This window comes from Manis javanica, chromosome 11 (assembly GCF_040802235.1).
Source record: "Manis javanica isolate MJ-LG chromosome 11, MJ_LKY, whole genome shotgun sequence".
Lineage (NCBI taxonomy): Eukaryota > Metazoa > Chordata > Mammalia > Pholidota > Manidae > Manis > Manis javanica.
This window is the reverse complement of record NC_133166.1, coordinates 75,008,948-75,019,904: the sequence shown is the minus strand read 5'-3', so window position 1 is coordinate 75,019,904 and position 10,957 is coordinate 75,008,948. Positions and strand designations below refer to the sequence as shown.

Here is a 10,957-nt window from a genome sequence, read left to right as displayed (position 1 = left end):
CAATTCTGTATGTGTAGAACTGTTTTTTTTTTTCCAACTCCCAAATATAGCACTTTGAGTTTAGCCCTCAGGGAGTTTTTATGTTGGGTGTTAGCCAATCATTTCATACCATCGGGGTCATATGGATCTTGATTTTATGAACCATCTTAGCCTACCTTCTTAACAGTTTGCCAACTGCACAAATTTAATTAATACGTGATATGTGATCTCTGTCTCTGTCCATGGAGAGGCAGTATAGCCTCATGAAGAAAAATCGGCTTTGGAAAAGTTAGGTTTGAATTATTAACCGTGTGGCTTTGGAAAAATTACCTAAACCCAATGAACTTCAATTACTTCATCTGTAAGATACGGCATAGTGCCTGAAAAAATTGGTGTGAGTTTAGCAAAAATGTTTGTAAAGCCCCTAAATCCCAATTGGTCATGATGGGCACTCAGTAATTGGTAGCTTTGTGCATAGGAGAGAAATGTGAGCTATCCCAAAAAGAAATAAAGAAAATAATACCATTTATACCAGTTATAAAATAAAATCAGTAAGACATGGGGATGCAATGTATAGTCTAGAGAATACAGTTAATAATATGTAACACTTTGTATGGTCACAGATGGTAACTAGATATATCATGGTGATCACTTCATAATGTACATAAAAGTTGAATCACTGTCGTATATGCCTGAAACAATATTGTCATGTATGCCCACTAACTTTCAATAATAAAAGAATACCATTTGAGATACAAATATCGAACAAAAAGGGTACAATCTCTCTCTCATTCCCTCTCTCTCTCTCTGTTGGTGGGGGAGGGGAGTAGATAATAGAACTGCCCCTCAAACTTCCCATAGAGCAGAACTCTATGGGAACTTATTCCACTAGGAACCACAGTCATTTGAAAAGATGGCAGTTTGAACATTTCTTTCTGGCCTCTGGCTTTGCTCCTCCAGCTGTCTTTGTTCACTGGGCTGTCTCTGCCTTCTGTCTTCTCTGCCCCAACTATTTCCTCCATCCCCTAATTAAAAAATTTTCCTCCCTCCAGCTAAGACATAGTACTTTTATTTATTAATTAGTTCTATGTTTTAGTTTCTATTTTCATGTTTATTGATTCATTATTTCTGCTTTCCTGGGAGTAGTTGTTCACCTTTTACTAATTTTTTGAATGCTTAATATATTTATTTTCAGTCTTCTATAACTACTTTTCATAGGTAGCATTTTTACTGTCACTGCTTTTTAGATTTTTTGAAATTTTTATTTTTATTTCTTTTTGACAGAATTATTTGAAAGAGCTTTAAATTTCCATGCTGTAATTTGTAGCTTTATTACATTATGATAAAAGAATGTCATCTGCTAGCATTTCTACATTCTCTCCTTTGCTCAGATTTTTGGGTTTACCCCAATCTAACTTGTTCAGCTCTAGTGTGCTCAATTTTGTAAATATATCAGGTACATATAAAAATGCAATGTTTTCATTTTCTGGTTATAGGCTTTGCTGTATAATTTTATGTATGTGTACTTTGGTTTCTGTATTTTTTTTTGTTGCTATCTTTATCATGAGATTAGAGGGTAGGCTAAAGTCTCACTTGCCATAATTTTTCTTTCTATATTTCTTTGCATTTCCTGAATTTTTATCTTCAAGAAATTTTTAAGCATAAAAATCATGCATGCAGTTTTGTGTATAATATTTGGATTTTATCCTTATAAAGGAATTTTGTCCCTCTTTCCCTTGAATCTGACCAGTCCTTGTCTTAACAGCACAGGTTTAAATTTCCAGGGAGAAATTTGATTAGGAGTCCACGGGATCTCTGGGTTGCTAGTAAGTGATTCAGAACCACGGACAGCTCCCCACCCCAGGAAACATCTCTTCACCCTACTTCAGTATCTTGAACATTGTGAAACACTGTTAAAGAGATACGGAGAGTCACCTTAAAATGACAAACTGACTTCTCTTCTTGTATAAAACTTAATAGAAGGCTAATGGGCTGCACAAGTCCAGAAACTGTCCAAAGTTGAGGGGTCATATCTAGTGTCTTCAGTATTACTATCCCCTTGGGCAAGATTATTCCTATTGTGGGTGACACTGCCTTAAGTTGTTTTGGCTGAGGTATCTTTCTAGAAGTTTGCCCAATTAATTTTCATAGCTGTGGTTCCTTGCACAAAACATTATTCTGTTTATAATTCAGCATCCCATATAATTCCATCTACAGGGAGAGAATGCACTAGGCACGATGATGCTAACATTTCAGTCTGTCACTGCAAAAATCTCAGTATCAGTTGATAACTTGACACCTTGGTTCTATACATTATTCTCTGTGCGTTTAGTTAGCATGATGACTTTGCTTTGAGAAATACTCATACTTTCTCAGATGTGGATAGATCAGCTTTGGCATCTGCAAGGTTGAGAGTCAGAACTTACAGCTTTATGAATTGTCTAAGATACTACCTGTGATGGTAATCTGCCAACTAGCCTCATCTTGGGGACACTTACACATCACTGTACACTTTCTAATAAAGCATGGACTGTGTGTGATCAAGGAGAGAGCCTTCTGCCACATCACTGAATCCCCCCGCTATGTTCATATTGACTTATTAACAAACACTCACTATCACATGAAACTGTAACTGAATCTAGGTGCCTGGCACAATGAAATGGTGTGAGGTTCAAGCAGATATTCAAATATCTATGTATTTCCTGGAAGAAAACATTTAGTAAAAGACAAGTCTTTTTTAACAAATGCTTTTATTTGACTAACAAAAAGCAAGCAAACTAATTTATGAATTTGGAAATTGATCTTCTCAAACAAGAACATCAGTGTTATATATTTATCATTATTTTCCAGATTTTGCACAGAATGCTTCCAAGGACTAACTGACATTATGCCTACAATGAGTGCCTGAAGGACGGCTATAAAAGTGATCCTGAGGCTACTGAGGCTGTCACAGTGGCACTTAACTCTTTTGTCTGGGGCTTGCAAGCATTTTTGCCTGAATCCAGTACAATAAACTTGGTTCTAATTTATCCCATTCATGTAAGTACACTGAAGTTCATTTATATTTGGCTTATAAAAAAGCAGCGCTCCTTTCCTTCTAAGGCATTTTTTTAGGTATTAAATGCCAGAAAAAAGGGCATTCCTCAGTTTCTATGGATATTCTTTCTTTATGAAGTCAAACAGCTACATTTAGTCAGTTTCAGTTGATGGTACTTACTGAATACCACTGGAGCAGAAGTGAACACCAAAAGAATATCACATTCTGCAAAGACCTTTACCTCTGTATCCTGTCTGCCATGTCCTAATAGTTGTAAGGCTTCTCCTCTCTCTGGTGGTTGGTCTGATTGTGGCTGGAGGAATACAGATGCCCATGTCATCTCCTGAGAGCACTTGAATGACCTTTCTAGAAGGGAGGCTCTTGGATAATGAGGAATTTTTAAAAGCTGGAATGAGTCAGCAGCAGAAAAGCAGACTGAAAAAAATGAATATGGTCTCTCCAAGAAGCCATCTGGCAGCTAAGGATTCTGAGGGAGACTCCTGGTGTAAGATGCAGCTCAGGAGTTACTTCTGTTGTATGAGCATGAGATGGCAGGAGACTGGGAATCCTGGGAATTAGTCACCTAGTTTCTTGCCTCATCTCTGCTTCATCATCAAATGATGAACAGTACTTCAAGGACTTATGCTATGTCACTGTAAAGTGTAATTCTGGGAGGAAAATCTCAGGGCAAAATACCTCTAAAACTGAGATCAGTCAAAGGGAGAAGTAAAGTTAAGAAACCCTTTTATTTCTTACAAGCAGTCATCTGCATTTCTCTCTTGACCCAGCAGCAGCAGAAGAGAAAGAGCCCTCCACCCAACCTCTCTGGTCCAGATAAACCCTTGCAAGCCATTGTAATTACCTATTGATATGTAGATGCACTACCATTCTCCATCCCTTGGAAACACCTGTTGATATGCAGATGCACTAAAAACAGGCAAGAGATTCTGGAGATATTACAATTTTACCCACAAAAGGGTATTTGTCACCTTTTGGCCCTGAAGCATCCACACAATTCCTACAAGCACAGCTCCCCCTTCATCAGAAATCTTTTCCATGGGCAGTTTTGTTGGCATGGGTGAAGGCACGTGACTTAGTTTGGGCAGCTTGGACATTCTTAATGGGATTCTGAACAGTGACTGAGAAATGGGCAATCTTACTATATAAATGCACATAGACTAGAATGTTCTTGTGTCAGTGTATGTTTTCTGCTGTCCAGCCCTGAAGAGGAGATGGGGATCCCTTTGTTTTGACTCTCCTTGTTCTCAACTATCCTTGTTCTCAAGCTCTCCATTACTTCTGTGAGTTTCTCCACCCATACTTCCAAATAAATGCCTTGTTTTAAAATCTATCCAGAATACTCAGATTAAATTTTGATACTTGCAACCTAAGACCTTGACTAATGTGTCCTCTCTCAGCATTGATAGACTTCTTTATCACACATTTTTGTGCTGAGTAAGTCAGGATGCCTAGGTTATGCTGTATTTGATAGATATCCCCTAGGGAGCTCTGCTTATTACAGTCACTTGGGACCAGCTTCTGAGTGCCAGGCTACTCTAGGTAGAAAATGCATAAATCGTTCTTGGCTCTTAAGGCTTCTACTGGAGAAAAACCACATCACTTCTGTCATATTTTATTGACTTAAAAAAAAATCACATAGTCCTGCCTAACTTCAAGGATGGCATGGTAGTGCAATCATGCCATGTTTCTGGAAGGAGAACCAGTCCTAATCACAGCCACAGTACACATTTATAGCTTATCTTACTGAATTTACTGTGTTCTCTTTCTGTGATTTTCCTCTATGTGCAAGCAGGTAGACTAGGATCTGAAGAATCAAAAGTTAGCATAAGTACAGCCATCTTAAGGCCTAAATACCACCCCCTAACCCAGAAGAAGGAAAATCATTAGAATCTTGAAAAACAAGTTAGTTAGCCTGTGTCAATTGTAGTGACCTTTAGTTAGCCAACCGTAAATCAGTTAATCATACATGCCTAGCTTATCTTGCTAGAACCACCCTAGACATTCTGAAGGTGATCTCATCTAACCAGACCCCAGGATGTGGCGCCAGCAAAAGATTTATGAGCCTATAGAAAAAACCCTGTATTGTAATTATGGAAAATTTTACCCCTTTTGAAAATGCTATAAAACCTTCTGGCTTTGTGTGCTCTGGGTCCTCGTTGAGACCCGCTGCGACGGGCTGACGTGGACCCCAGCTAGTTGGCTTCTGAATAAATTCCTCTTGCTTGTTGCATCAAGAAACGTCTTTGGTGAGTGATTTGGGGCGGCGCCTTCCTCAGGGGAATCCAACATTTGGGGGCTCGTCCGGGATCATGCGCTCACCCCGCTTCACTCCCGAAGTCGCTCTTGGAGGAAGAGGTAAGATTAGTGGCGCCTTGGTTTGTCTGTGTTCTGTTTTCTGTTTTTCAGTGAGACCGGTCAGAATTCTGAAAGGGGGTACCCACTGTCTGGCAGCTGTCCCGATCCCGTAAAGGGGTCGAGACTGCGGTCGGTAGACGTACTAGGAGCACCGCAGGCTGCAACCCTGGGGGACGCCTCGGGGAGGTTGGGAGGCCAGGGACGCCTGGTAGCCTCCCGTCTGTTTTTCCGGCAAGGTGAATCTGATGAGATAGGGTTGATTTTCAGGTGCCAGGAATATCAACCCTCTGATTCCTTTCGGTTTCTGTTTGAAAATCTGAGAAAAAACAAAAAGCGGCCGCTGTGTGTCTAATCTGTGTGTGTCTCTGTTTTTTGTGTCTTTCATGTGCCTAATAATTGTTATACTGACAAGGGGACAGACTCAGACAACCCCCTAAGTGTGTAAATGAATATATCTTTCTACCTCCGGATGGTATTAATGAAATTGATTTAAAGACAAGCGCTTGTGAAAATTGAGTGTTCTAAAACTTCCAGAAAACCTGGTAAAAAAGTGTTAAGCATTAATGCTAATTTGAGTTTGCCTGAGGCGGGCATGTCCTGGTAGTTGTCGGCTGCCTGAGTTTACCTAGAGTCATTTGAGTCATGTTATCTGCTAAATCTTTTAAGAATAGAATGCTTAGAAGCTTGGCTTTGTCTAGTGTTCAGTGGGGGTCTTGTGAGTAGGCTAGCATAGTTGTTGCAGGTAGGTGAACTGGATAAGTGTGGCAAGTGAACACCTTTTAAATTGTGTGTTGCAGTGTGTATGCCTACCTGCAGCCTGAGAATCTTTGTAGTAACTTAAAGCCTTAGAGTTTTGTTAAGTTGAGAAGATGTGCTCTGTGTTTGATGGGAGATTGTGCTGTGAAGCTCATGGTTGCAGAAATTGTAGAATGTGTTCGTGAGTTTGTTGGTCTAGAAAATGTTAGTTTGACAGTTTGCAGTGTCCTGCTTCTCAGTGTTCACTAGAAGTTAAAGTTTCTAATGGTTTTAAGTTCTAATTAAAACCACTTAAAGTAATAAAGAAAAACATTTCTCTATGCTAAAAGATGTATGTTTTAATAAGAAAAAGTATAAAAAATGAAAACTCTTCTGCATGCTAAAGAATGTGTTTTGTGATAAAAGAAAGTAACTTTGTTCTAAAGTACAGCTATTTATTTAAAGAGAGACAAAGAGAGAAAACAGCGTGGTGCCTTTTGTTGTAGAAGATCCGCTCAGCCTGTTGCTTTGGGGGGAGGGTTAGGATGTTTGGAGATAAAGTGAGATAAACCAAGTCAAGCTGCAGGCAAGCCCAGGCATAATTCTCACCGGCTTATGTGCTTGGGACCATGGGGCAAATGAAGAATAAATTACTATATTCTTACAGATATAGTCATGCCTAGTGAAATTAAAGCAAGTGAGTCTTGATATCAAGTGCACAGCAAAATTAAAATCTCGTTTCCAGTTAAACAGTTTTCTTTAACTGTTAGTCTGCTCTTAATGTTGAAAGATCACAGCAGTTTCTCATGCTTAAAGTCTCAGTGAGTTGCCATGAAATCGTAATGTTAAAGGGACTAAAAGCTAAAGTTTGTTAACAACTGCATAACCTTTATTTGCCTTTGAAATATTTTGTTATTAAAAATGATTGCATGGCCTGAAAAATTGAATTCCTAAGCAGAATAGTAACAAAGCTTTTTTCAGCTGATTAAATGCACTTAGTTAACAAACCAAAATTTATTAAACTGTAGAATCTGGACAAGATTATGTTTCTCCCAGAAAAACAGGTTTCACTGTGAAGGTTTAGATAGACGAACGTGTGACCACTTTTGAAAAAAGTTGTAATAGATTTTTTGAGAACCACCAGGTCTTCTTGTTTAATTTATATGCTGTATGTTTTTAAAAAAAAAAAAAACATGGGGGAATCTACTATTAAAGAGTAAAACATTCTTGAAGCTTTCAGGGAAGACCTGTAAACTTAAGCACTTTCTCTGTTTTTTGTATCTGGTCTTAGACACTTATGCTGAGTTATGTTCTTATTATTTTCACTGTTTGTAAGCTATTGATTGTAAGCCAAAGGTCATCATTTCTCAGTCCCTAAATGAAAAAGTAAAATGCCTGATCTCTTTCATCTCAAAGCATATTTCTGGTCATATCTGAATATCTGTGTGAAAGAAAGAGACATTTAAATTTGAGATTCTGCTTAAACTTTTAAGTTGAATTTGACTATAGCCATATTCATTCTTTGTATGTATCTCTAACAGGTCTTTTGTATGCCTGGTAATATTATACTCTGCCTTGAGTTTAGACAGTTCTTTCAGCTAAATATGAATTCTTATTGTAGCTTTTTTCCCCTCCTGAAGATGAAAGCAGAAGAATCTACCATCTGCTACCATTCTCTCAAGAATGCTTAGTAACCTAGAATTAGTTTGACTTTCTGTATGTTGTCTTTAAAAATTGACAGCAGCAGTCTCCCCTGCTGCCCCACTTTTTAAGATATCTCATTTACTGTGCTGAGTATATAGACAATAAATGTGTAATGATAGTTCTAAAAAATTAAATGCAAAAAGGTGCTTTTACCTCTAGTTAACTCTGATATTTTCCAGAGGGCCCCTGGAACATGTCAGAAGAATTTTTTCTCACTAGACAAAGTATTTGACTAATTTAGCTTATTTATCTGATATATATATATTTATTTACCAAGAAAGCACTGTCAAAGAGAATGATGCTAAACTTTGTTACTGAATGTTTTGTATTACAGAAATATCAGAATTTCCTTATGTCAACTGTCTTACAGTAAGCTCTCATCATATCTTTAACCATTGTCATTTGTAAGTCTTTTGTCATTTATAGTATTATCCCTAAACTGGTAAAGAACTAGATTTCAGCAGAACAGGTATTAGTTGCATAAGATTACATAAACTAAAGAAAATGATTTTGTGTCTTTTTGTTTCAAATGTTGCTGGTAAAGTGTTTTAACCTTGTTCTCTTAAACTGACAACAGTTTAGTAAATGACTATCTTTATGAGCAGAATTGAAACATCCTTCTCTCTACTTGATCCCTCCAGAGTTTAAAAACTTTCAGTGACTGTTTTTGTATTCCATGGCAGTATGTTTATTTGCACGAGTTCAATAAGAATCTGCTTTCCTTGTGAGAAGACTACTTAAGAACACTGGTTATACTACCAGGGCTTTGACTGGAATGTCGTACCTGAGAGACATGTGTATAAACTCAGATGTGAACAACTTTAAAGAACTAAGATTGACTTTATAAAGCCAACAAAGCCCCTTGGAAGAACTGGCCTGGTACCTTGCCTACAGAGTTCCCAGCAGCCTTACCAGGTGAGTAAAGAAGGTCACTTCCTGGCAGGTGCAGAGACCTCGAGAAGAGAAGAATTCATCCAAATCTACAGGTACTGCAGGCAAAGCCTGATGGCAAGTCTGGCTTGGCTGTCTGGCCTCAAGAGGCCTTTAAAAGTTCAATCTGAAATTCCTTACAAAAAGTTCCAGCAAAGCATATTTAAAAGAGCCTGTGTAATCAATTGCTCTTCTTGCTGCACCTGTGCAAATAATCAAGCCAGCTGTTAATTATTTTCTTAACCTAGTTACTTCTAGTAAAAATGAGAGTGATTTTAGAGAGAAGTATCGTTTCAATAATGCAGCCTCCTTCCAGAATAAAAAATCCAACTCCAGATGTTGCTACATAACCTAATAACACAATTTGTTTTATCTTGCCTAGAAGCCACAAAACTGCAAATAGTAATAAAAATGAAACCCAGAATAAAAGCGCCAGCCTTCTGAAGCCCTCTCAACTGACCAGTGATGGAGACCTAGCTGCACCCTTTACTGCGCCCCCTTCTCAGCATGAAGCAGCCAGAGCGGTCATCACCCCCTCTTCCCTAGCAGCAGCTAGAGTCTCTATCTGTAGAAGAAAGAATGAGACCATACCCATAGCCTTCCCTGGTAAAAACAGGTATTTAATCCCTCCTCCCGAGGGATAGTGGGCTTGTAACACTGGAGTGACCCCATGTGTCTCTACTTCTGCCTTCAACTCCTCCCGTGATTTCTGTATCATGGTCCAGCTGGTGCCCAGGTTGATGTATCATGATGATCTCTCATTCGTAGCTGAATTTGAACCTAAGCATAGATATAAGAGAGAGCCGGTCTCGCTGACCTTAGCCCTGTTGTTAGAGATAAGAGTCGCAGCTGGAGTGGGAACGGGGGCAGCCGCTATTGTTCAAGGGAACCAGCATTATGAAAGACTAAGGACTGCTATTGATGAAGACCTAAAAACCATAGAGCAATCCATTACAAAACTTGAAGAATCTCTGACTTCCCTCTCTGAGGTAGTCTTACAGAATAGACGAGGGCTAGATCTGCTGTTCCTAAAAGGAGGAGGACTGTGTGCAGCTTTAAGAGAAGAATGCTGCTTTTATGCAGATCATTCCGGGATAGTAAGAGATTCAATGTCAAAACTTAGAGAAAGGCTAGATCAGAGGAAGAGAGAGCGAGAAGCAGGCCAAGGACTGTTTGAATCTTAGTTCACTAGGTCCCCGTGGTTTACAACCCTGATATCCACTCTGGCTAGGCCCCTACTCATCCTTGTGTTGCTCCTAACTTTGAGACCCTGCATATTAAACCGGTTGATAACTTTTGTTAGAGAAAGAGTGAGTGCTGTTCATGTACTAATGTTGAAGCAACAATACCACTCACTCACCTCACAAGAAGATACAAACATTCCATGATTGGAATGCCCCAAAAAGAGAAGTGGGGAAATGTAGGATCTGAAGAATCAAAAGTTAGCATAAGTACAGCCATCTTAAGGCCTAAATACCACCCCCTAACCCAGAAGAAGGAAAATCATTAGAATCTTGAAAAACAAGTTAGTTAGCCTGTGTCAATTGTAGTGACCTTTAGTTAGCCAACCGTAAATCAGTTAATCATACATGCCTAGCTTATCTTGCTAGAACCACCCTAGACATTCCGAAGGTGATCTCATCTAACCAGACCCCAGGATGTGGCGCCAGCAAAAGATTTATGAGCCTATAGAAAAAACCCTGTATTGTAATTATGGAAAATTTTACCCCTTTTGAAAATGCTATAAAACCTTCTGGCTTTGTGTGCTCTGGGTCCTCGTTGAGACCCGCTGCGACGGGCTGACGTGGACCCCAGCTAGTTGGCTTCTGAATAAATTCCTCTTGCTTGTTGCATCAAGAAACGTCTTTGGTGAGTGATTTGGGGCGGCGCCTTCCTCAGGGGAATCCAACAGTAGGAAGCTCTTAAATGGAAAGAAAGAATTGTAAGTTTCTTTTAAAAGATGGTCTTTGCAACTCTGGCATGGTGGGCATGTGAAGTTCTTACTAACGGGCTCAATCTCTTCAAAAAAAAAAAGAATATTAGGAACAGAGGTCAAAGTCTGAGTAATGCAGATTGAAGGAAAAATTTCAGTGACCTTTTAAGATTATTGAGACATTAACAACTGTGGTATCAATGCAATTTAATTTAATTATGTATTAAATAATTTGCAGAAAAGTGAAGACAAATTGATAGCCA

The 10,957-nt window shown here is 38.9% G+C and overlaps 1 long non-coding RNA gene across 1 annotated transcript; it reads left to right on the top strand.

The window, feature by feature from the left end:
• Positions 1 to 4,841: 4,841 nt before the first annotated feature.
• LOC140844447 (uncharacterized) lies at positions 4,842 to 10,622 on the top strand. The gene is made up of 2 exons (XR_012122757.1): positions 4,842 to 8,746; positions 9,144 to 10,622. It is a non-coding gene; the product is annotated as an uncharacterized lncRNA (long non-coding RNA).
• Positions 10,623 to 10,957: the final 335 nt, after the last annotated feature.